The following is a 23,507-nucleotide window of genomic DNA, read 5'->3' on the forward strand; positions in this document are numbered from 1 at the left end:
CATGGGTGCAGGAAGGACAACACATACACTTAGTAGGATACTTCACACTATGCACCTTTCCTGTGCACACTTGTGTATCTTTTCCCTGGCGTTAAAGCTGGGCAGGAAATTATTTTGGCTTAGTGATCCATTCACACAGCAATACTAGTCTAGGGGTCAGACGGTTGTATGACCATAGAACGAGAACACATGTAAGCTTTGTGTGAAACTGAGAAGATCAGGGTTTCCCAAAACCATTGCACAGGAAGCCCCAACAGTGCATGTTTTCTAGATCACATCTGTAATAATTAGTACCTCCTGTGATCTTTTAAAATGTGTCAGTTTGTAATGGATCCACCTGTGCTTCAGCAAAGAGATATGTAAAACATGCACTGTTCGGGCTCCCTGAGGATGGATTTGGGAAACCCTGATGAAGAGGAATGTAAATAGTGTACAGCAGCCTATAGGTTAAGGAGGGTAGTTTGGGAAAATGTGAGTTTTCACTGAACATTTTAAGTTTTGGAGGCTAAAGGAAAGTCTTGTTGTGCAAAAAGGGCATTCCATAGATTGGATGCAGCCAAAAAAAAAGGTCCTGTAACCAAGAGTGGGAGTAGGTAATGAGTGTAGATGAAAGACATAGATCTTTGTAGAGCGGAGGGGTCAAGCTGGGAATTATTTTAATACAGGTGAAGAGTTGCATGTTGGTGCAGTGTTGTTTATGGCCTTGTATGATAATACAAGTATTTAATTTTGGATTTGGTAAAATATAGGCGACCAATGTAGATACCGACAGAACAGAGCAGCAGATAAACCTTTTACAGGGAAAGTTAAGACTAGACGCTGTATTAACAATAGAGTGTAGAGGTTACAGGCTTTTTAGGAGAAGACCAGTAATGAGAGAAATTCAATAGTCGGTGAAATAAATGTTGACTGTTGAATATTATTAGCTCTGTTTTTACAAGATCGAATTTGAGGTGGCAAGAGGAAATTCCAGATGAAATGGCATAAAGACACAGGCCAAGACAGATGGCGAGAAATGCGGAAAAGATAGATATGGAGTTGTCGAAGTCAAATAATTGGATATGGTCATCTCAATTAATATCTAACAACTTGATTGTCTTTGTCTGAAATTATGCGAATAGGACGCTACGGCGTGGAGGAGCGTAATCAACCGCAACACGTGGCAAACACTTCTACACACATTTACACGAACACACACACTTGTAATTAGCTCATTTTAAAAATAGTTCCAACACATAGTTATTTGTACTGAAATGTAGTAGAGTTTATGGTGAAATATTATAATGTTATATACACGTTAGTGAGATCAAAGGTTCAGGTCACAGGAAAAATGTCATGTTTGGTATCATTCTAATCCCTAGTTATCCGCAGAAGTCCGGTTCATTCGCTGAAAGGATCGCACATTGCATATGCAAGTTATGGATAATAGGGAATAAATGATTATAATGGTATTGTCTGTGTAATGTTAATAGACCAGTTTGAACCAGTTCTTGGCGGGAAAATTAAGTATGCATCTTCTGGAAAGGCGAGCCCACCCCTGGATGGCATCGTTTGAACTGGCCAATGACCTGCATTACACTGGACCTTCCTGAAGCCTGGACCTATGGAAACAAGCCACATCATCTGTATTGTTTTCACTGTATCACTGACTGTATATAAGCAGGGGCTCTGGGACCAGTATTCAGTCACATTGAACACAGCCTTCAGACCTGAATGACTGTACACTGGCTCCAAAGCGCCTGCTAAAAGTAACGGCTGTACTTATTTTATTTTGACTTGTTACTCTGCTACTTTTTGCTATTAAATCGCATTGTGATTTGGTACCACAACACTGGAAGTGAACAATCGTTGTTGGATAGCAACTAGACGTACTTAACAAGTTATTACTGAAATCCAAACAAGCTCATTAGTTTTCCCAGAGATGTGGTAAAGAGAAGACCAGAGGTCTTAGGTCCAAGACTACTCAAACTGATAGAGGAAGCAAAGACGAGGTGGATCCACAGAAATGATTTGATAAGTTGGATGAGAAACATGATTGAACTGCGTCTTATAAACCTAGGTCCAGAAGAAATAGAAGAGAGTAATCGCCTTTAGATTTTCATAGTGATCAAATCATTGAATACCACAGTCAGTGCAGACTCTGTGGATATGATACCAAAAACTAGAATAAGCCCTCCAGAATGTACTATTCATGGCTTTAAACTTTAGGAGCCCTGTTTCCCATAAAGTGAGATGTGCTCAACAATGCCGATCCACCTAATACATAGTAATAGGGGCTTATGCTAGTTCTGACGTTGCAGCTAACAGTTATGGTCAGTATTCAGACAGAGGTCAGAGCGGGCAACTAGAAGACTAGGTTAGGATTCAAGCAGAGTTCATGGAATTAGCAACAGGAGCTTCAGTATCCAGGCAAGGTCACACCAGAGAATGAAAGAAGACAGGAACACAGGTTCAAGTACTCACAGAGTGTCTGCAACTATCAGCAGCATGAGAGGCAGCTGGGGATTGTGGCATTGCGCGTCTACACCTGACACTCATAACAGTGGAGTATTGGGAATGAAAGGCTGTGTGAGGAAAGAAAGTGTGTTAGTCGAGTATAGACAAGCATAACAAAATGATCACTTACAGCGCTGAAAGGATCACACATACAGGAATGCCAGCATCAAACAGAAAGCTGTAACATAAAATGAAATAGACATAGGGCAGAACAGTCCCAACAGTTGAATGGGGTATCCACAATATTAAGGCAGATAGACCCGCTTCCAGGTGTGTTCCAGATAGTCAAATAAAGGATAACCACGTGAAGGGGCCCCCCTTAGTTGTGTGCTTACAAGCTAATTTCTTTGAATACAGCACATCAATCAAAGCTCGATAGGGATGTTAGCCGCTGACTTCACCGTATGCTCCAACAATAAAACATGTGCAAAAAAATAAAATCATAGCATAATACCATTTATTTAAATGACAGTGAAATGTCTAAAAAATCCACAGAGCTGGTCTGCTTCTAGGAGCGTACCTCAAGGCAAAATAAATACAGCATGTACATTGTAACAGGGAAAATACCCCAAAGTCCAAGCAAAGGCGAGTAACGGAGCTGCTCAGAGATGATATAGGCAAAGATAACAATGGAAACTCAGGACGTCATCCGTGAGTAATAGCGATGTGGAACTTGCTGATCCATAGATGGTAACTCAGAGCAACAGCAGGTGAATTTCTGGTACAGCGGCAGTTCAGTTAGAAACAGTAATGGTGAGGAACTTAGCTGATCCATAGATGGTTACTCAGAGCAACAGCAGGTGAATTACTGGTACAGCGGCAGTTCAGTTAGAAACAGTAATGTTGAGGAACTTAGCTGATTCGTAGATGGTAACTCAGAGCAACAGGTGTAAAGAGTTCCTAATGAGGCTGGAGTTCCAATAATGAGGCAACGAAGCCGGAGCGGTAGACCTGAACATGGAACACAGGACACGGCTGAGTACAGGTACAACGGAAGTTCCAGTAGAGGCAACGGAGAGAAACTACAGCTGAACACGGAGTGGTGATGCAAAGCAACAACAGGTAAGACAACCGGAGGAAGCCCAATCCTAATGAGAGCGAGTAACTCGAAGAACAGGCATCCGAGAGCAGGAAATGAGAGGTTTAAATAGCGCTCCAAAGTGCCAGGACCAATGGGAACAGGTAAGAGGTCATAAGAGAGAGTGATAGATGACACATGCGCAGAACGAACAGGAGACCAAATGGAGACTGTAATGCAAAATTGTGTTTCAGGATACCGTGGTCACCACTTATGGGAGAGAGGTAATAATGCCGGTACCCATCCACGGGGCAGGTGTGTGACAATCCCACAGATGCTCGATCAAACTGAGATCTGGGGGATTTGGAGGCCAAGTCAACACCTTGAGCTGTTTATGTTTTTCAAACCATTCCTGAGCAATGTTTGCAGTTTGGCAGGGTACATTATTCTGCTGAAAGAGGCCACTAGCCTCATGGTATACTGATGCCGCAAAGGGGTGTACATGGTCTGCAACAATTTTTAGGTAGGTGGTACGTGTCAAAGTAACATCCACATGGATGTCAGGACCCAAGGATTTCCAGCAGAACATTACGCAGACCTTTTTGCCTTCTTCCCATAGTGCATCCTGGTGCCATATCTTCCCCATGTAAATTATGGACACGCACCCGGCTGTCCACATGATGTAAAAGAAAATGTAATTAATCAGAGCAGGTCTCCTTCAATTGCTCCATGGTTCAGTTGTAGCACTCACGTGTCCATTGTAGGAGCTTTCAGTGCTGGACAGGGGTCATCAGGGGTATTCTGACCAGTCTGGGGATACTCAGCCTCCACTGTGTGTTCCATCACCTTGATCTGTGGCTACTCAGCCTCCACTGTGTGTTCCATCAACTTGGTCTGTGGCTACTGAGCCTCCACTGTGTGTTCCATCAACTTGGTCTGTGCCTACTCAGCCTCCACTGTGTGTTTCATCAACTTGGTCTGCGGCTACTCGGCCTCCACTGTGTGTTCCATCAACTTGGTCTGTGGCTACTCAGCCTCCACTGTGTGTTCCATCACCTTTCTATCATAGCCAGCATTAACTTTTTCAGCATTTTTTGCTAAAGTAGCTCTTCAGTGGGATTGAACCAGATGTGGAGTGTAAAGTGCACCTGGAGCCACTTGATTAAGGGCTGATTCTATGGTTTGGTTAAGATGTGGTAGGATTAGGAAAGGACATTTTAGAAATTGGTTAGAGAAGTGGTTGCAGAGAGGGAAAATTGTTAATTAATAGAGCCGAGAACTTGGAGGTTATGAGGAGGCTTGGTCCAGTTGGATAGTAGGGAGGATAAAATAATAAAAAACAGCTTGCAGCAGATGATCTGAGAGCGAAATGAGTTTTAAAGAAATCAGAAAAACTGAGCATAGTCTATGGGAATGGAGATCAAGGCAGTGGTCCTTTGATAATTCTTATTATCAGTGTAAGGCACCACAGTGCTCCGCAGCAGTGGATAGTGAGGAAAACAGGACATACAGAAAACAAGGACATTAAAGGTAGATAAAATAAAAAGTAGACATAAAGAAGAAAAAACAAAAAAAATTATAAGAAGGGCCCTGATCATAAGAGAACTTATATTTGGATTGGAAGAGGGCATAGCTGAAATGAGTGTTTGAGTGGAGATTGGGACAGTTTGAGGGTGCTTTGGTGTGGGTAGTATTGGTGGGGGTTTTGCAAGCTCTAATAAAGAGAAGGGTTTTCAGAGTGTATAAAAGATTTGAAAGCAGTGGGAGAGTCTGATTGGGCAATATAGGAAATTCCATAAATGAGTGACAGCATATGAAATGTCTTGTACATTGGAGTGAGAGACTGTTACTGGAGACAATGAGAGTTGCTTGTCAAAGGTAGATGAAAGTGCAATTTGAATTGGATACTATAGAAAACGGAGGCCAGTGTAGGGCTTTGCAAAGTTATGCAGCATATGTGGAGGGGCAAGAGAGGAAAATCAGTCTTCACTTAAGATCAACATCATATTTATTTATATAGCGCCACTAATCCCGCAGCGCTGTACAGGGAACTCATTCACATCAGTCCCTGCCTCATTGGGGCTTACAGTCTAAATTCCCTAACACACACAGACTGGGGTCAATTTAATAGCAGCCAATTAACCTACTAGTATGTTTTTGGAGTGTGGGAGGAAACCGGAGCACCCGGAGGAAACCCACGCAAACATGGGGAGAACTTGCAAACTCCACACAGATAAGGCCATGGTCGGGAATTGAACTCACGACACCAGTGCTTTAAGGCAGAAGTGCTAACCACAATGCCACCGTGCTTTAAGCTGGGATAGATGAGTCAGGGAAAAGCCAGATAGATGGTGATTGCAGTAGTCAAGGCAGGAGATGATGAGAGTGGATAAGAGTTTTTGTAGCATATTGGGCAAAAAAGGGCATATTCTGGCAATCTTTCCAAGGTGGAGGTGACATGACTTCCAGAGACTGCATATGAGGAATAAACCATAGGGTGGAGTAAACTGTGACACCAAGGCAGCAGGCTTAGGAGGTTGAAGAAAATTGTGGAGTTATTGACAGTAAGGGAGGTGATGACCCTGTGAGGAGGGAAGATGATGATGTCACGGTTACATACAGGAGTACAGCTAGGAGCCACAAATATGGTGAAAACACTGTTTATTTGCAGAAAAGTATAAATAGCAGGTAATCAAGAGTAGTAGTTAATACCAGGTGCAAGCTGATGCAGGAAGTAATATGAATGTTCAGAAACCAGCAGGTACACAGCTAATGCAGGGAAGCAGGAGGTATGAACAGATTCCAAGCAGCATGTAACCAGAGGAGCAAGGCAGGAGGAAGAATCCACAGGGTGCAACAACAGGATATGACATCAATAACCAGCAATGTGTGCTGGGAGTGACAGGTATAAATAAGGAAAATGAGACCACACCCAGGTGCATGGGATAATTAGTGAACAGAAAGGTTAACCCCTAAAGCACAAGAAATGCATAATAGCAGCACCTCTGGACATCCGAGGTACTGCTGCAAACACATAAAAAGAACAAATACAAATAATAAAGTCCAAAAGGTAGGAGCTGCCAGGCGGATCGTGACAGTACCCCCTCCCTTAAGGGCGGATTCCAGATGCCCAAATTACCACCAATGTCTGAATTCATCAGAATCATAGTCCACAATAGGGGCCCTGGCAGAAAAGTCCTCGTCCATGCGCGGAAAGGCAAAGGGGACCATGCCAGCTGCCAGTTCAAGCACTGCAGAACCACCTCTCTTCTTACGTCCTCCTCTCTTACGGGACTTCCTTGGAGTTGGGATCTGCGCAAACTGGGAGGAGCACAAAAGGTATCACTTGGCCAGGTGAGATGGGTGGTACTGCTGATAATGTAGAGGCCCCGCAAGATGGCATAGCGGGAGGTGTTGGTGAAAACTTGTTGATCACAGCCTCAACAAATAGTTGTAAGTCAGACAGGATGGGGTGATCAGACTCAATCAAAGGGTTTACCCATTCCAAAGCTTCTCCTCTAAAATGTGAAATAAGGAACAGTACCTGTCTCTTAGGGCTGTTAACAAGCTCTGGTATAAAGGGAACATAAGAAACAGCAAATCTCAGAAGGGCACTAAGTTGGGAAATGTGCCCCTCAAATAAAGGCAACGGGTCAGACTTGGTACCCTCAGCACAGGATGACTCAGACTTGGCAGCAGGCCCGGACTGGGCGGCAGGCTTGGCAAGGACAGCGCTGCGAGAAGCCTCGGGGCAGACAGCGCTGCGAGAAGCCTCGGGGCAGACAGCACCAAGTGGTAACTTGGGCTGAACCGCATGGACAGGCAACTCGGGCTGAACCGCATGGACAGGCAACTCGGGCTGAACCGCATGGACAGGCAACTCGGGCTGAACCGCATGGACAGGCAACTCGGGCTGAACCGCATGGACAGGCAACTCTTCTGGAGAAGACTGGAGGGACAGGACCCCCTCTGGAGAAGACTGTAAGGGCAGCGCCCCCTCTGGAGAAGACTGTAAGGGCAGCGCCCCCTCTGGAGAAGACTGTAGCTCAGGGCCGGACACAGCGGCAGGAGACTCAGGGCCGGACACAGCGGCAGGAGACTCAGGGCCGGACACAGCGGCAGGAGACTCAGGGCCGGACACAGCGGCAGGAGACTCAGGGCCGGACACAGCGGCAGGAGACTCAGGGCCGGACACAGCGGCAGGAGACTCTGAGCAAGAGGCAGATGATGGCACCTTGGAGCAAGAGGCAGATGATGGCACCTTGGAGCAAGAGGCAGATGATGGCACCTTGGAGCAAGAGGCAGATGATGGCACCTCAGCACAGAAGACAGAGGCTGGCACCTCGCAACAGGAGACAGAGGCTGGCACCTCGCAACAGGAGACAGAGGCTGGCACCTCGCAACAGGAGACAGAGGCTGGCACCTCGCAACAGGAGACAGAGGCTGGCACCTCACAACAGGAGACAGAGGCTGGCACCTCGCAACAGGAGACAGAGGCTGGCACCTCGCAACAGGAGACAGAGGCTGGCACCTCGCAACAGGAGACAGAGGCTGGCACCTCGCAACAGGAGACAGAGAGACAGAGGCTGGCACCTCGCAACATGAGACAGAGAGACAGAGGCTGGCACCTCGCAACATGAGACAGAGGCTGGCACCTCGCAACATGAGACAGAGGCTGGCACCTCGCAACAGGAGACAAGAGGGAGTTGGCGCCTCAGGACAGGCGGCTGGAGCTGGCGCCTCAGGACAGGCGGCTGGAGCTGGCGCCTCAGGACAGGCGGCTGGAGCTGGCGCCTCAGGACAGGTGGCTGGAGCTGGCAGATTGGGTCTCTTCCCAAAGAACAGGAATGGTAGAGCATAAACAGATTTGGAATGCAGAGAGGAAACAACAGGAGATGGTTCAGTAAGCTAACGTGGTCTACGGATAGGAAAGTCCTGCAAGAAATGTGCATTGTTATTCTGCGTTGTCGCTCCTCTTCGGTCAGATGGGGGCGTGGACCACCTGTGAACTGGGAATTAGTTACCCCATAGTTCTTAGAAAATAGCAAATTTGTAGAAGCACTTTTAAAAGGTGCTATTTGCACAGGTTCATCAGCAGAGAAGGTGGATTGAGACAGATCAGCAGCTTCTGAATTAGGAGAGACAGAATCTGACAGTCTCCTGGGTCCATAAGCAAAGTGGAAAATTTAGCCAGCTGGGAGCGTAACAGGATTATGTCCATTTGTAAAGCCTGTAGCTGTGGCAATTCAAAAGCTGGTAAAGCAGACATATTCCAAAAGTAAACGAAAAATGAATTGCAGAACAAAAAGGTCCCAGAATAAAAAACTTTCACCTGACTCCTAAGCTGTTTTTTGGGCTGGTTATACTGTCACGGTTACATACAGGAGTACAGCTAGGAGCCACGAATATGGTGAAAACACTGTTTATTTGCAGAAAAGTATAAATAGCAGGTAATCAAGAGTAGTAGTTAATACCAGGTGCAAGCTGATGCAGGAAGTAATATGAATGTTCAGAAACCAGCAGGTACACAGCTAATGCAGGGAAGCAGGAGGTATGAACAGATTCCAAGCAGCATGTAACCAGAGGAGCAAGGCAGGAGGAAGAATCCACAGGGTGCAACAACAGGATATGACATCAATAACCAGCAATGTGTGCTGGAAGTGACAGGTATAAATAAGGAAAATGAGACCACACCCAGGTGCATGGGATAATTAGTGAACAAAAAGGTTAACCCCTAAAGCACAATAGCAGCACCTCTGGACATCAGAGGTACTGCTGCAAACACATAAAAAGAACAAATACAAATAATAAAGTCCAAAAGGTAGGAGCTGCCAGGCGGATCGTGACAGATGAGCTCTGTTTTGGACATGTTCAGTTTAGGTAGCGTTGGAACGTCTATGTCAAGGTAGAACAGAAGGGCAGATGTCAGGGGAGGGTAGATCAATTTACGCCAGTGTATAAGTGGTACTGGAGGTTGAATGAGAAAATTAGTTCCACAATAGAAAAATTGTACCATGAGAAAGCAGAAAGTCAAGAACTAAGAGCAACTGAGGGACCCCCCCAGCTAGAGAGTGGAGGGAAGGAAGCACCAGAAGTAGACACTAAAAGAGTGTGATCGCTTCTCTGCCTTTTTGCAAAGATCAAGTGTAGAAAAGTCTTACGAGGGTATAGTGAAGTCCTCCCATAATGGACAGCCTACCTTGGTCCCCTGGCCAAAAGGCTGGTAGCAAGGAAACCTGGGTTGAAGTGACCCCAGAGTAGCAAATCCGAGGTGCCTGCAGATCACGAGGACTGGTCATCCACACTGTGATAGATTAAAGCACGGAGAACACCATTCCCATGCCCCAGTGGGGACAATTTTCATATTGCCAGCCGAAAGGCTGGGGCTGCCACATCAGCAGCTACTTCTTTTTCTCCATTTTTGCCACTTCACTTATTTATGGGCTCCGATCCCCAAGATAAAGTAGAAGAGCAGGGTCCATGAGGACCACCCCCCCCCCCCCCTTCTTATCTCCTGATTGGAAAAATTATTGTGCTCTGAGGGAGGTTTTTGGCAGGACACAGTGCAGAAAGGACCCCTACTAGTCTTGCCCCCATAAAGGATCCTATGGTTCCAGAGATAGAGGGAAGCTTCCTCTTTAGAGAGCACGATTTCGCAGCACCACTGTGCACTTTTTGTGGTTTCACTTTTCGGTACTAATGTGAAGAAAGCACTGTCCCTGGCTTTTAATAATAATAATAATAATAATAATAATAATAAAAACCCGTGCAGCTATTCTTAGAAGCAAAGTTACAAATAAGTAACAGTATTAGAGCCTCTGGCCTGCAATGAATCTACTGTGGCCGATCAAGCAAGTGGTTAAATTACAACAAATTTTATCATTTAAGCAGGAAATTAATCAATTGTATCTTTTATTTGCTAGATGGAAGTAGGTTTGTCATCTATCGGATTCAGGGATTTCCTGTCCAGTTTTCAGTGAACTTACAAAACTTTAAAGTGACAGAGTCCTGAAATTAAATTAGATCTTTGCCTGCAATTGCACAAGGGTTAAACTAGAACCAGGACAAAGGATCCTAATTTAACATGCACTACAGACTTCAAAATAATAAATATACAGTATTATACTTAAGATATCACCAGATTTTTTTTCATAACTTTTTATTTTACAAAGCATAGACAGGTACAGCGAGATACACAGTAGAAAGAAAAGTGATTATTTATACAGTGTCTGAACTTTTGTAACTGTTTGACAGCAGTAAATCGATGACACCAATTGGATCTCACGGTTTACATCCTCATCAGATTGCCTGTGCAAAATGAGGCAAACCTATAAAAGAATATGATTTCAATGGCCTCTTGGTGTCAGTCACCGCCGACATGGAGTGATAATATCATTCTCTTTGGTCATTTTAGATCAAATGACCATGATATCAGTTTGTGTGTGCACAAAACGATCAAAAGTCACAATAACAGGACTAAAATCAACTAGTTTTCCCATAAGCTATGCCCTAAAATCCACGGTGATGATCACGGTCTGTATGTCATAGCTACCTTAGGCTGGATCACGTAGAAATAATTTATAGTAGAAATTTATTTCAATTAGTGGCACAGGCGCCAATTTAGATCATTGCAAATATACCAATTTTTGATACTGTGTATTAGAAATGTATTGATTTCTCTGTCAGTAGCCATTTGATGGAGTAAATCCATTTTGTAACTTCAAGAGGAAATACTAAATGAATTGATACTTTTCATGTGAAGTGACCAACACTCATTTCAGTCTGAAGGCACAGCAGGTGGTCGTTACCTCTCGGTCCTGTGTAGGTTTTCTTCCTGTATCTTAGAATCTGTCTGAACAATGTAGACTCAGGAAACAAGTAATTTAGGATTTCACAGATAGCTGTGAACTTTGTAAGTTAAATTGTATTAAATGCAAGATTAGAGAATATATTACATCCTGAATGATAAACATTCAGTGTAAAACAGGTGTTAACCCCCTCCTGGCTGATTTACGTGCAGGCTGAATGAAGCATCCCGGATTAACAGGGGCAGGAGGCTGGATTACATCCTGCCAGGGTATGCGTGCAAAACTCTATATAAAGAGCTATGTTTTACCATGTAATGTATTATTCCATTTGTAACTTCTGGAAAGGTTGTTGGTACCACAAACAGAGGTGTAACTGTCCTTATTAGGACTACATGGGCTGATAAAACATCACTGCTTCAAGATCCTGCTTTGAAGCCTACTTACCTGCTGTAAATTCCTGTGACCTACAGATTAGATCAATCTAATCAGTTATCAGGCTGTTCTGAGGTTGGGACCCTGCATCCAGTACCAATGCTTTGACTGCAACTCTAGCCAATGTCAGGTGTGCCAACCCAGGTGCCCAGCAAGGGAGTACACTAGCAGCGAGAGTTACGCAGAAGGAATCGGTTCTAGGTACCAATGAAGGAGCCTAGTGGTGGCAGCAGCAAGCACCTCATATTGCATTTAGAGTGGCACAATTTGGGTTAAAGAAATGGGCAACAGCAAGGCAAGTCCAACAGCACGGACAGGGTGGCATAGGAGGTTAATCACTTCACACTACCAAAATAACTTCCAAGGACACTTTGTAGCTGGGTAGTTGCATGTAAAGCATAACATACATAGTGTGCACTAAAGCACCCATCATCATCATCATCATCTATTTATATAAAACCACTAATTCCACAGCATAGTACATAGTGCCAACAGTCCCTGCCCCATTGGAGCTTACAGTCTAAATTCCCTAAAATACGCACACAGACCGAGAGAAACTAAGGTCGATTTGCTAGCAGACAATTAACCTACCAGTATGTTTTTGGAGTGTGGGAGGAAAATGGAGCACCCGGTGGAAACCCACACAAACACGGGGAGAACATACAAACTCCACACAGATAAGGTATAACACCAAGATCTAAGAATTTGTACTTTTAAGTGCACATCTTAAATATTTCCATAGGGGGGAAATCAATTCCCCACACTGTTCTTCAGAACAATGTGGGGCACGCATTATTACGGTAATTTTAATGTGGATTTTTGCTTACAGCTCACAGTGCTTAAAGCAAAATTCAGCGTGAAATTACTGTACTAACAGTAATAATGCACATCCATTACCGCACTAAAGGTAATAGTGCACTGTCCATGTTGTTCTAATTGATTCTGCCCCATAAAGTTCCAGGACTCCTGAGCAGTGCAGCTGCTATACTGAATAACAGACATTGTACTACCTGTGACACTCCAGGTGTTGTGAAACTACAAATCTCAGCATACCCTTCCAGCAATAAGCTGCTATATATTTGCAAAGCATGCTGGGACTTGTAGTTTCACAACACCTGGAGTGTCACAGGTTAGCCAACACTGTACTAGGCAGTAGTTCACCATTCTTTTTTAAGTAGATATTTTTTGGGACAAAACCTTGAAACAATGGAAAAGTCCATGGAATCTATGGACATTTGACAAACCATGATGTATCTATGTGATCACTGTCTGGCCACAGTAATTGGGCTGAATGTGCACTGAGGGTCCAGCACCCAGAACTGTCCATGGACCCATATGCTGACAGAAGCTCCATAGCTACCTGTGTGCCTCATCCATACTACATAAGGAATAACCTCACACATAGCATAATGCATGACCTCACACATAGTATAATGTATGACCTCACACATAGCATAATGTATGACCTCACACATAGCATAATGTATGACCTCACATAGTATAATGTATGACATCACACATAGTATAATGTATGACCTCACACATAGCATACATAATGCATGACCTCACACATAGCATAATGTATGACCTCACACATAGTATAATGTACTATGACCTCACACATAGTATAATGTATGACCTCACACATACAGTGCACATACCACCATGTAGTAGTGCACATACCACTATGCAGCTAGTGAGGGGGACCGAGCCTATAGATGACGCCATGATGCGTCATTCAAACCAGGACCGAGCAGGGGCCGTTAGGAGCCGGCGGACAGTGCAGCCGCGGCCTAGACCGGGCACCGCACAGACAACCGGTAGCTGCAGTCGAAGGAGAACAAGTCACCTCTCCGGGCTCTAGGTGAGTGGGGCCACTGCTGGCTGGGTCTATAGCCCGGCCTCGCCCTCTCTCCCCTCCTCCTCCTCCGTCAGTGGGTGTGGGCACAGGTCACCTCAGGCGGAGCCTTCCTTCCCTCCCTCCGGGTGACGCGTCCGGTTACGTGTGTACTCCACAGCCTGGGACCAGGCCTGTCTTCTCCGCCCGTTGCCTGTGACGAGCCGGCTACGTCTGCACCGCTTCTGACAGCTTTGGTAAGTCCCTCACACACGCAGAAGAGGCGGACCAGGGCCGCCATCATTTAACCCCTGCTCCGCCAGGGGGAGCTGCTCCATCTACCAGCAGCCTCCTGTGTGGTAGAGTGATTGTGTGCACAGTAATACCTCTACTTCTGTGTTATACACAGTAATACCTCCACTCCTTCTGTGTGATACACTGATTATGTGCACAGTAATACCTCCAGTCCTTGTGTGTGACACACAGTAATACCTCCACTTCTGTGTGATACACAGTAATACCTCCAGTCCTCCTGTGTGGTACACTGATTGTGTGCACAGTAATACCTCCAGTCCTTGTGTGTTATACACATTAATACCTCTACTTCTGTGTGGTACACAGTAATACCTCCAGTCCTCCTGTGTGGTTCACTCATTGTGTGCACAGTAATACCTCCAATCCTTCTATTATACACTGTGTGCACAGTAATGCCTCCACTTCTGTGTTATACATAGTAATACCTCCAGTCCTTCTGTGTGGTACACTGATAATGTGCACCATAATACCTCCAGTCCTTCTGTGTGGTACAGTGATAATGTGCACAATAATACCTCCACTTCTGTGTTATACACAGTAATACCTCCACTTCTGTGTTATACACTGTGTGCACAGTAATACCTCCACTCCTTCTGTGTGATACACTGATTATGTGCACGGTAATACCTCCACTCCTTCTGTATTATACACTGTGTGCACATTAATACCTCCACTTATGTGTTATACACTGATTATGTGCACAGTAATACCTCCAATCCTTCTGTGTTATACACTGATTATGTGCACAGTAATACCTCCACTCCTTCTGTATTATACACTGTGTGCACAGTAATACATCCACTTCTGTGTGATACACTGATTATGTGCACAGTAATACCTTCACTACTGTGTATAACACAGTGTGCACAGTAATACATCCACTCCTTCTGGATTATACACAGTAATACCTCCACTTCTGTGTTATACACAGTGTGCAAAGTAATACATTCACTCCTTCTGTATTATACACTGTGTGCACAGTAATACCTCCACTTCTGTATTATACACAGTGTGCACAGTAATACCTCCACTCCTTCTGTATTATACACTGTAATACCTCCACTTCTGTGTTATACACAGTGTGCACAGTAATACATCCACTCCTTCTGTATTATACACTGTGTGCACAGTAATACCTCCACTCCTTCTGTATTATACACTGTGTGCACAGTAATACCTCCACTTCTGTATTATACACTGATTATGTGCACAGTAATACCTCCACTCCTTCTGTGTTATATACTGTAATACCTCCACTTCTGTGTTATACACAGTGTGCACAGTAATACCTCCACTCCTTCTGTATTATACACTGTAATACCTCCACTTCTGTGTTATACACAGTGTGCACAGTAATACATTCACTCCTTCTGTATTATACACTGTGTGCACAGTAATACCTCCACTTCTGTATTATACACTGTGCACAGTAATACCTCCACTCCTTCTGTATTATACACTGTAATACCTCCACTTCTGTGTTATACACAGTGTGCACAGTAATACATCCACTCCTTCTGTATTATACACTGTGTGCACAGTAATACCTCCACTCCTTCTGTATTATACACTGTGTGCACAGTAATACCTCCACTCCTTCTGTATTATACACTGTGTGCACAGTAATACCTGTACTCCTTCACATGCACACTGATACATACACACTGCATCATGCATATAGGTAGTCACCTGTGTACATGCATATCTTATTTTACATATGTGTGGCAATGGTAATCTATGTTACTCTGAATTAATACGCTTATCTGCAAACCATGTAAAATGCAGGAGTAGGCTGGGAGTTGTAGTCCTTCAACAGCTGCAGGTAATGAATCCTCAGCACTGTGTCACTGACAGTGAACCCCAAGCTAATGATATAATCCTGTGTTTGTGTTTAATAGGGTGTAACATCATGGTAAACAGTGAGAATGACAGTCTTATTAGGTCACCAGGTTTAGATTAAGTCTTTGCAATTTTCATCATCATCATCATCATCATTAACTTTTATTTATATAGCACCTGCAAATTCCGTAGCGCTTTACAATTGTTTTTTTTCCCCAAAATGCTTATCATATGCCCTGCTTTGTCCTTTTTGTGTTATATATCCTGCCAGTCCCTTTAAATCTAGCTCATTGATTAGCAGCCAATGCCAAGGTGAGTTTCAAACTGTCATCTTCTAGCCAACCAGGAATCGCTAGGAGCTGGGAGCTGTGTATAGAGCTATTTATAGTAGGATGGAACTGCTGGAATAAGCACTTGTAACTCATGGAAAGGAAAACGTTTAATTCTAGTTAAACTTCTATTTTTTTACATTTTGTTATGGATGCAAAATGTATATAGCAAGTAGTTTAATAGTTGACAAAATTCACCCAAAGCCACAAGTGAGATATTTATATGGTAATATTTTTGTTCTATGTCCTTATTCCAATAAATAACCCTTATGTCCACAATAGAGTTAGATCTTTTTAACACAAATGTTTAATGTATCAGATTCAAACTTTAGACATTTGTCTAACAGAGACAGGTTTCTATAATGACTGCATTTTGGACAGGGTTTCCTTTTATGAATAGTGCATTGTGTCACCAGTGCAGAACTGCTGTAGGGTTAAAAAAAAAAAAAGAAAGACATCCCAGAAGCAAAGAAGAACTAATAACCTTGGGTGTGACATGGGATGAGATGATGTCCCTGCTACAGCTGGGATTCCAGTAATCTGAACTGGAAAACCAGGACTTGATATGAAGTTTGGTTTGATCATAAAGATAGTTTTATGTCCCAAATAAGGGAAACTGTAAACCTATTAATTCTTATCCTGACATTGTTGTGGACCATACTATGATTTATGAAGAAATAAGCTTTACCAGTTAAAGATCTTTGAAAGAAAGACTGCTCTGGGAAGACTTAGCTAAAACATGCAATTGGGTTCTGCTGATTCATTACTGTTAGAGACAGAGCATTATATGGCTAATTATGGCTCTCTTTTTATTCAGTAATATGAATATTTTTGTCAATATTGTAAAATTCTTAAATTATTTAGCAAATTAACTAGAACTGCATTATGGTTAAATGTACACACAACTTTTTTTTTTTTTTTTTTTTTTTTAAGGTTTGTCCTATACCTTTTAAATATATTGTAAGTGCAATGTTCCCCTTTTAGTTTCAAAATTGTGTTGCTGCAGTTTGCACAATAGCTTATTTTTGTAGTGCACTTTTTGTTAAATTTCTTTAAAAATACTTCAAATACCACTTTCACATTGCCGCCCCTGCAATATCCCGGGTTTTTAAAGCCAGGTTTTTGCCCGAGCATCCCAGCTCATCAGACCCCGTTCACACTGCACTTCGGATGTGGGAAATTCCCGGTCGACCCCGTTCATACTGAACCCGGGTCTGTCCTGGCAATAAGTGTAAGTGATCACAAGAGGAGCTATGATTGGCTGACAAAGGTGAGGTCATTTAAAGCGGAATATTTTTTTTTTTTTTACACAAAGATAAGGTCAAAGTGGGTGGTGATCAAAAGCTTACAGCTTTGACAAATGTGCCAATAACAGTAGTGCAAGGTTAAACGTTTTCCCAGTACTTATAATACAAACATTGTACATATAAGTAACATTAGAACTTTCTAATATATATATTTCCATTAACTATAACTGACTGTAATGTGGGTACACAGGGTTATGTGGAGTAGCCGGATACTCAGAGTTATGAGGAGGAATTCGTGGAGGATGATGTGGCGTTTTTAGTGACCTGCCTGAGTTTGGGGGAAAAAATTGTTGCCCTCTGTTATATAAGGAGTAAGGCCCATCAAGGTGGTGCGGAGAGTGTGTTTGAGATTGTGCAGGCCCTTACAATCTTGGCACCAGGCGATCAGAGAAAGCCATCATAAATTCTCTATTTTCCCTAAGAATCCACTCCTGCATACCCATTACTTGCGTAATGAAAGAGTCCTGCAGCTCACGCTCCTTATCCATGAAGCTTTGGAGACGTGCGTCTTCTTGGATCTGCATAGCCATATCCATTTCCTTGAGCTGTTCAACCATTACTCTGGTCATGGCTTTTGTTGCTTGTTCCATCTTAAGCTGGGTACACACTACAGAAATTTCAACCAACTTTTTATGCCGAGCGATTTTACATGCGATCGATGGTCCGATCGCTCGGTCCATGGACTGCATACACACTAGCCTTGTTTAGGACGATAAAGGGAAGAGCGGACGTCCCTTTAGTGACTTTTTACAGCCATGTTGTCATGAGCAATGACTGTAATTTCGTACTCACTGTTGTGGATCGGTCGGAAGTTTATACACACTACACAGCGGAAACGAGATTGGAACGAAAATATTAAACGGTACGACCAACCAAATGAGGCGACAATCGTCCATTTGGGAAGACTTTCGACCACCGTGTCACTGCACACACTGACCCGACTTTTGAACGAGCGGTCGTATGTCGGCTGATTTAGCCGATTATTGGATGAAAACTGTGTAGTGTGTACCCAGCTTAATTTAGCTACTTCTTCCTTTGAGGAACTTTGTAAACTGGAAATGGGAAAAACAAACAAAACACATTAGGGCTACCAAGGAAGAATGAATATTGCTGCAAAATAAAATATCAGTGTTGTAAGTTAATATGTGCTGGAGGTCTCCTCCCTCCTGTACACTAGCTTCACGCTGCAACATATACGTGGTCATGTGTTCATATGTGTTTAAGTTTAGCTTTTTAATGTTAAACTTTCATATATTTATTTCATTTAATTGTTACATTTTAAAGTTAATAACTTACTGTTTGAACGTAACGGCTGTGTCTGCGTCGCTGGCAAAGGTTGTGTCTCTGGGAAAGGTTGTGTCTCTGGGAAAGGTTGTGTCTCTGGGAGAGGTTGTGTCTCTGGGAGAGGTTGTGTCTCTGGGAGAGGTTGTGTCTCTGGGAAAGGTTGTGTCTCTGGGAGAGGTTGTGTCTCTGGGAGAGGTTGTGTCTCTGGGAGAGGTTGTGTCTCTGGGAGAGGTTGTGTCTCTAAGAAAGGTTGTGTCTCTGGGAGAGGTTGTGTCTCTGGGAAAGGTTGTGTCTCTGGGAAAGGTTGTGTCTCTAGGAAAGGTTGTGTCTCTGGGAGAGGTTGTGTCTCTGGGAAAGGTTGTGTCTCTGGGAGAGGTTGTGTCTCTGGGGGAGGTTGTGTTGCTGGCGACGGTTGTGTCACTGGGAAAGGTTTGCATAATATTGTACAGATTAATAAAATAGGTAACATTTTTCATTGCTAATTTTACATAAACTAAAAGTTACTTCATCATCATCATCTATTTATATAGCGCCACTGATTCCGCAGCGCTGTACAGAGAACTCACTCACATCAGTCCCTACCCCATTGGAGCTTACAGTCTAAATTCTCTAACACACACACACACACACACACAGACACAGAGAGAGAGACTAGGGTAAATTTTAATGGCAGCCAATTAACCTTCTACTATGTTTTTGGAGTGTGGGAGGAAACCGGAGCACCCGGAGGAAACCCACGCAAACACGGGAAGAACATACAAACTCCACACAGATAAGGCCATGGTTGGGAATTGAACTCATAACCCCAGTGCTGTGAGGCAGAAGTGCTAACCACTTAGCCACCGTGCTACTTCCGCTTTGGCTTCTTGTTATTTAATACATTTCCACCAATGCACAAAATTAGGCTATTATTTTCTTTTTCTCCCCTCTATACTTCCCATAAGTCTCCCTTTTCGAAATTTAAACATGATATTCATGTTAATCACTGGATGGATCATGATGGTTACTTGTCATATCTTTTGGCAGTCATGGTCCATCCAGTGTTCACATTGAATGTTGAGTGTATCTCTCCATTTATAATCTCCTTTCCAAGTGATAGTAAATCTGTTTATCAGGAGATTGAATGCTGGATCATGGTTGTAAACCATGTACATTGGGGGAAAAACAAGCCGTTTCCCTGTTTTAGTTGTAGATTTCTGCATTGCACGGTGTACAGGCCATGGAACGGCTGTTATAGGGATTTATTGATCTCTCTGGTAGACGTTCCCTCGGCACCGAGCCTGGCACTGGATGGATCTGTAACACGGTGTACAAGCCATGGAACGGCTGTTATAGGGATTTATTGATCTCTCTGGTAGACGTGCCTTCGGCACCGAGCCTGGCACTAGATGGATATGTAACACAACTTGTTCTATTTTTGGTGTATCTAGCACTGAAGTGTATACTGTAAAGGTCAGTGATGTCTGTGATAACAGCTATTCAGGCAGCATAAACCTTGCTAAAAGCAGCATAGGCCTAATGCCTGTTTCCTTTCTAGTGTTTATGACACTTATTATACTCCATTTTATATATATATATATATATATATATATATATATATATATATATATATATATATATATATATATATATATTATATATATATGCATGGGGTACCAATAAAACATTCTTCCATTTTATGATGGGAGTGTCAAGGGTACATACTCATGGGCCTAACCCTAAATCCTTACCCTAAATGTAACACGTTGCCCCTCGCCTACAGTTAGAGACCTACCAGTGGCTGATCACAGTGAACAACTTCACAGATTTTCTGCCAGTGCAGGTCAACATCTGCTTGATAATGATCAGATGTTGGTCGGAATTGACATAAAAACATAGAACTTGACGGCAGATATGAACCACTTGGCCCATCTAGTCTGCCCATTTTTTGACCTATGGTAACCTCCAACCCTATGTGATCCTTAGGTCTTTGTAAGGATATATTTATGTCTATCCCAAACATGTTTAAATTGCTCTACTGTATTAGCCTCTACCACCTCTGATGGGAGGCTATTCCACTTATCCACTACACTTTCTGTGAAGTAATTGTTTTGGACCCCCACATGCAGTGATTTAGAGCCCATCTAGTGTACAGTGACAAAATTGTCCATGCAGGTTGCTTAATGCATGGGCATCTTGGAACTAGTATAAGTGGCATTTTATTAAGCTAATGTTGTTTTCGACAAATAGGGAATCTGCTCCAGCAAAGTGAAGCTATAGTCTCTTGTCATGGGCGTGAGTGGTTGGGGGTTATATTAATCCACCGCTGCCTGTTTTGATTGCATTATTTCCTTTTGTAGCAGACAAATGACAATGGAAACCTCGAAGTCACAAGATGGATGGGTAGTTGATACTGTGGCAGGAAGTGCTTATATTAATGTAGCTAGTCAGACTCAAATATCCAGCATGGCCCAGGTAATTCTGCATATAATGTATTTATAAAACATCTTTAAAATTAGTGTTATGGTTTTTGATCTTGGATCACTAATCCTGCATGATGATCCTATCAGTGTTGGCTGGTGAGTGTTCTCCAGAAACTGAGTTCCAGGAAAAGTGAAAACAGAAACATAGATTAATGGAAAGATGTGCTAGCGACTGAAATAAGGTAATCACGTGTGTTCAGATGTCCTAAGCACGTTTCACCAGTGTCTCTGGCTTTATTACACAGGATTAGCTCTAAGATCAACAATAAGAATAATACGTATTTATTGACTATTTCATAGGAGATACCCTTGTAGCAGCGCAAGTACTATTAAATGCTTAGAAGAGCACTTCAAATGTATCAGGTGAAAAAGTATAAAACTAATGTTTCAGTTGAAAAACATTTTCTGATTTTGCACATTTAATAATTTCACAAAGCCAAGGTATAATTCAAAGGAGTTCTAATGTCATAACTATAAGACTTCATACACACAGGTGCCATTAAAGTGCTGGCAAGGGGTGTGCGGAGTGTTGAGCTGAGGATGATTTTGACACAGAAAATTAGGGTTCATTGAATCCTTTTGCTAACAGCCATTCTGTATCTCTTGCTATTCATGTTGGGTGACCTTTGGATGTGAGGCATTACGGCTTTTAGCATAATCTCATGCTAAAAGACAGCACCGAGCTCACAGCGTATTCCATGCATACAGTGGGCCTGATTAATCTTCAGACACCACCTGCACGCATATTGCGTGCAAAAAAACCCACGGAACTTGAGAGCAGTTATGATGGTTTTTACTTACAATCCGATCTGATATATGTTTTCATTTCAATCTGGGAGTAAGTACGCGCTGCCTAAACGTTAGAGTGCAGTATACACACAAGCGTATGTGCAATATAACATCACGAGGAAATGCCATAGCGTGACCAGCAGATAGCAATATCAGAGATTGAGAATACATGTTTCAGCCATTTAAGGTGTGTATATATTGTGTATATTAGGGATAAACAGAACGCCAAATATTAGAATTTGGACAAATACTTAATCATTTTAACAAGTATGCTGAACCAAAGAATACCCCTTAGTTTATATATTGTAATTAAGCAGGAAGGCCTAAATAGTAAAAGCATAGCTTTGACTTGGATTAGGTTGACAAAACCCATACCTCCCAACTGAGCCCATTTTAGCCGGTCAGTCCCGTTTAGCGTACAGCAAAAGGGGCACGGCTTACACAATAGTGGGCAGTGTTTCATTCAAATGTGGGTGTTCGGCGTGGCTGGGGCGGATAATATGGGCCTGATTTTTTTCCCCCCCCCCCCAATTTTGCAAGCCTAAATGGTGAGAAGTACGCAAAGCCAAATTTTAGGAATGAATCCTAAAGTTGGTGCATTCCTAATCCACAAGTTAGAAATGAATCCAGATAGATGGTGACAAAACATGTTCTGCTGTGTGGGGAGGGGAGCAAATTTAAAATGTGAACACACATTTGCAGTTAGGAGGGGGAAGGAAGAGCTCATCTCTAAATCACAATATAAAGATAAAGTTTACCACTATTTGCCAAGCAGGTTGTATTTTCCCTGCGTGCAATATAAATGCTTGTGTTTGCACCTCTTGCGTTACATCTTGGTTTGTCCAGGAGCAAAATTGCACCCTTTACCTACATTTATTCCTGATTCTAAATGAGTTATCATGATAAGTTAAAACTGAATACTAAATAGAATGTATACAAGTGGAGTGGGCACTGCCTATGATTGTGCCTAGTAACCAATTAAAAATAGAAACATATGCCAATATTCGGTGTAACTAGCAAACAGTTATAGCCAGGTAAGTACTGTCATTTTTAGTGCTGGACCTGTCAATCAGCCAATAGTGCTGTGGAGGGGGCTCTGTGTTCATAGGATATGCACAGTAGGAGCGACTATGAAAGTGGAGAGCTAATTCCAGGGTCTTTTGAAAACCTAGCACGATTCCTATTGTGTGGTTTTCAGAATACAGTTCACGTTAGAATGCTTTTGAAAACCGGGTTAATTAAATTGATGAGGTCTTGAATCACAGTAAATTACTGCATACAGATACTCAAATTGAACAACTCAAGGAGGGGAAATTGAGTAATAAGAAATAAATGGCAGCACTGGATCTCCTCCCTACATAAACAGAGTTTTTATTTACATCAACCCTCCGCCATATTATGACTAAAGCAGGTACCACCTTCTGGTGTAAGTCTATTTCTAGTCGACATGGCGAAGTAGATCTCCACTTAGACTTACAGAGCAATGGGAAACCATTTTGTTTTTATTCTTACCAGTGGCGGATCCAGGGGCTTGCTGCCGACAGCTGCACACTGTGCAGGTCCGTTCAGCAGTGACAGTATGCTGCCCGGC

At 42.9% G+C, this 23,507-nt stretch overlaps 1 protein-coding gene across 3 annotated transcripts in view; it reads left to right on the top strand.

The window, feature by feature from the left end:
* The first annotated feature begins 13,517 nt into the window (after positions 1-13,517).
* CREM (cAMP responsive element modulator) overlaps positions 13,518-23,507 on the top strand; it is a 35,587-nt gene continuing 25,597 nt past the window's right edge. For 2 of the 3 annotated variants that reach the window (XM_075212062.1, XM_075212064.1), the window contains exon 1: positions 13,770-13,848. The gene's annotated coding sequence lies outside the window, so the exon portion shown is untranslated. Of the gene's footprint in view, positions 13,619-13,769; positions 13,849-23,507 lie in introns of those variants that run through there. The other variant, XM_075212063.1, reaches the window with a different exon arrangement.

This window comes from Mixophyes fleayi, chromosome 5, assembly GCF_038048845.1.
Source record: "Mixophyes fleayi isolate aMixFle1 chromosome 5, aMixFle1.hap1, whole genome shotgun sequence".
NCBI lineage: Eukaryota > Metazoa > Chordata > Amphibia > Anura > Limnodynastidae > Mixophyes > Mixophyes fleayi.